Source organism: Eurypyga helias, unplaced genomic scaffold, assembly GCF_000690775.1.
Source record: "Eurypyga helias isolate BGI_N326 unplaced genomic scaffold, ASM69077v1 scaffold27018, whole genome shotgun sequence".
In the NCBI taxonomy this organism is placed as follows: Eukaryota; Metazoa; Chordata; class Aves; order Eurypygiformes; family Eurypygidae; genus Eurypyga; species Eurypyga helias.
In genome coordinates, this window is record NW_010266672.1 from 12905 (window position 1) to 16681 (window position 3777).

The following is a 3777-nucleotide window of genomic DNA, read 5'->3' on the forward strand; positions in this document are numbered from 1 at the left end:
TTCTCGGTGGCACGCTCCGGCGCCGAGATCTTTTCATCCCTCCTTTTTTAAATGCAGCGAGTTCCGAAAATTAATGCTGCTGCACTTTGATGAAAATAATGTTTTTATAATACATTTGCTGTTTACACGGAAGATGTGACTTGAGGGGAAAAAGGCTTTTTTGGAGGGTGGCGGAAATCTTGTTAATCTGCTCTCGGAGAGCGGCACACAATACTGCCTATGAGCAAGTCTGTGCCGCTTTTGATAAATTACCATGTTTAGAGATAGGTTTGGCTCTTAAGGGCTTAGTTTTCCGAACAAAGTCCATAACAATGTTTTCTGCCTCTGTTTGTCTCCAGCCCCTTTGGCTTGACTCGGAGCCCTGTGTTTAGTGGAAGCTCGGTCTGGAAGATATAACAATTTTGCATTAAAAAAATAAGGAAATCGCAGGAAGAAAAACCCTTTTGCTTTTTGGATGAATCTTACTGATAATTTGCTAAAGCTCATTTGAATTTTAAGCACTTCTTTAATCTTCAAAGGCTAAATTGCTTTATGAATATGCATGGTGTGGGCAGACTTTAGTTCATTACCTAGTTGTAAATTCTAATGACCATTAGGTCCTTGCAGTAATTGCGAATTGTTTTGCATTTTTGATTGGCCTATTAACATGTGCATTCGGCACACATCAGGCCAGCCTGTCAGGCTGCTGAAGGAGAAAAAAAAGGTGAAAATTGTTTTATAGCACCAAGATTCTTAGATTTTCAATCTTGGAAAATTGATGATGTAAAAAAATTAAAGCGGTGTTTTTTCTTCTCAAGATTGAAAGTTCACCAAGAGATTTGACATATTTAATTTACATGATGACTTTGCACTCCTTCATTAATGCAATTTGCATATGAAGCTGTTGTTAATCACTTTTGATCATGTTTTGTGTATTAGCTGCCTCAGTGGCTCTTCTCCCTCAGATGCTCCAGTAGAAAGCAGCAAAATGATGCATCTTCTTGCCAAGTTTCCTTTAGTGAATTGAGGAATTAGGAGTCTAACCTTGAGTAATTAAATATGTTCTATCAGTTCTCTTTTAATGTTAAGTACACTTGGTTGGAAGTGTAGAAGGAAATTGTTCCCATTTGGGGGAGACATTCCTTTAAAAAAAAATTCTCTATGTACAGATAGAATTATTTTCCGTCGGAGTTGCCTGGGCAGAAGGGAGAGGTGATGGCAGGGCAGGATACAGCAGTGCCTGGACCCCTGTTTGCGTGACCAGCCTTGAAGTCGGGTGTCCCGGGCCTGATCCTGCGCCTCACACGCGTGTGCAAAGCTGCCGCTGGCGTTCGGGTGGAGGTTTTGCGTTTGGGGGATGCTTGCGCTGAGCCCCCCGTTCGTAGGAGCGGGTCGTGCTGTGGCGCTGCTCCTCTTCCAGTCAAGTCTTCCAGTTGCCTTGTTGCAAGGGTCTTCCGCCTGCATGGTTAAGGCGTTAATTGTCCTCGTTGGGAGCTGGGATGGGAAAGTGGGAGCGGCCTGGCTGGAAGCCTGGCGGAGCATCCGGAGGCTGGGGGCCACCCCTCCTGCCTGGATGGGGCTTCGCCCTCGGGTCCCCGTCCCTCCAGCCCTCGTGCCGGCAGCACCGCGGGTCTGGGGTGCAGGATCGAGCCCTCGCCTCTGCCTCCTCCGTCCAGTCGTCCGCCTTTGGTAACTGATGCTCAACTTTGGTTTGGGAGTTTGTCACCGGGTAAGAAGATGAATCGGAAGGGTGAAACGGATACCCTGATTAAAGGGACTGCCTAATGAAAGAAAATAAACGGAGGGGGAAAATGACCATTCTGGAAGCACCACAAGTATAATTTTAACCTCGGAGGAGACCTAGAGCTGCCCTTCCATGACTTCCACCCATACCACACTAAAAGCATGGCTCGGTTCAAAGTTGTTAATATTCAGCTGGGAAACAGTATCCAGAACACAAATAAATTATTAAGTGCATGAACTTTTTCGGCAGTAAGATGAACTGATGGGGTCCATCTGCGAGATCCAGGGGCTTTTTATTTGTGTGTGTGTGTCGAACGATTCTGCCCTCTCCGACTTCCACAGCCTTTGGTCCCTGGCCAAGCGCATGCATAATTGATTCCACACGTGCTATCATTTTCTTGATGTAATTGCTTTAGGAAGATATGATGAAATCTAATGGATAATTCACTATATGAAAATGACCAAAAAAAAGGTAAAGGTTCGTGTTTGGCGTGGGGAGGAGAGCGCCCGGGTTACCCGTACCGTCTCCCAGGGGCAGAGCGGGGGGTAAATCGCTGGGGGAGTCCGGGGCAAACGCTGGCTTTAACGGGAGTTTGACAACACAGGTGAAAGTGAAACACTGGCCGTGTTTGGAAACCTTGTTTATTTTTTCTTGAGCAATGCCATATTTGCTTTTCTAATTGCCAGAAAAAAAAAAATCACAGCGCTCTGCACAAGGCAAGGGGTAGTATTTTTAGAAATAAACGTGTCCTGGACTTGCTGCCCTGCGCTGCAGATAGTACTCAGGCTGGTGCCTTGCCTGGCAGAAAGACCTTCCATTCTGGCTGCTTCAATAACGCACCAGATTAAATGCAGGGCATTGGCTGGAGGTATTTTTAGATAGTTCAGAAGTGTGTAAGTACCAAATCCACGCATAATTCCATACGCATCCAAAGGAGGGGGGGAAAAAAAAAGAATTCCACTTCAAAATTTGACATTGGTCTTTAAGAAATGATTTGTTAATCTCATTTCCTTCCCCCCGCTGCTTCCCAGTCCTGGAATACTGTGTCTTCCTTTCCGTAATTTTTTTTAAAATAGCCACTGAGGTAACGTATAGACACAAAAACATTTTCTCATTTGCTTTCCCACCCCCCACCCCCCCCTTGCTGTTTTCAATGTACTGAAAGAGGAATAAATATCCAAGGCAAACCCACATAGCTGTAGCAAACTGTTTCTGAGCAAGTCATAATAATGAACAACACATGATCTGAAATGTGATCAGCAAACATATACTTATGCCAAGGAATTTTTGCCATTCACATACCAAGGTTCTGTAAATCAGTAAACCGCGGCAGAGGAGCCCCCGGCACGGCGAGGGGAGGAGCGGGAGCAGGAGACGGAGCGGGATGGGCCACCCCAATGGAACTGTCTTGTTCATGGGGCAGGGAATGGGAACAAGATTCCTCTCCTTCCATCTCCCTCCTCTCCCTCTTCGATCCGTGCGCCAAAACGTAAAGCCACCGCGCAGGCCTTTGAGGAGGAAAAGGGCAATCCGAGGTATCCTCACAGGCAGGAGCAGGCAAATAACTAGCGGAGGAATGAAATTTCATAGCAACATGCCTCGTGTGATTTATTTTTTTTACCCTTCTCCCCCCCCATCCTACACAGAACCAAAATGTAAATTACTTTCTGGTCCTAATTGGATTTAATTATTTCTTTAGGAGAGGATGGGTGGGAGGGGGTGGGAATGGCACACAGCTGTCCTAACTAAACAAAGGAGCCAGAAAAACCTCACTTTCTCCCATGTTGGCTAATAAACGGTGCAGAGGATCCTACGGCAAGGAAACAGAGCCGTGTAGACCTGGGGATGGGGTGAGAGCTGTCTGCAGCCGGGAGCTTTCGGAAGAAGCCAAGCCAGCCGTCAGGAATGGTTTCCTATGAATTTCTGTGACTGCCCTGGTTCTTAGAGCACCCAGCCTGGCCCTGCCCTTGGCCAAAATCACCTGGTCGGGGTGGCTTGGCCCCGCAGCCAGACCCAACCTCGGTATCCGGCTGGGAATCCTGCCGCCGTTGCTC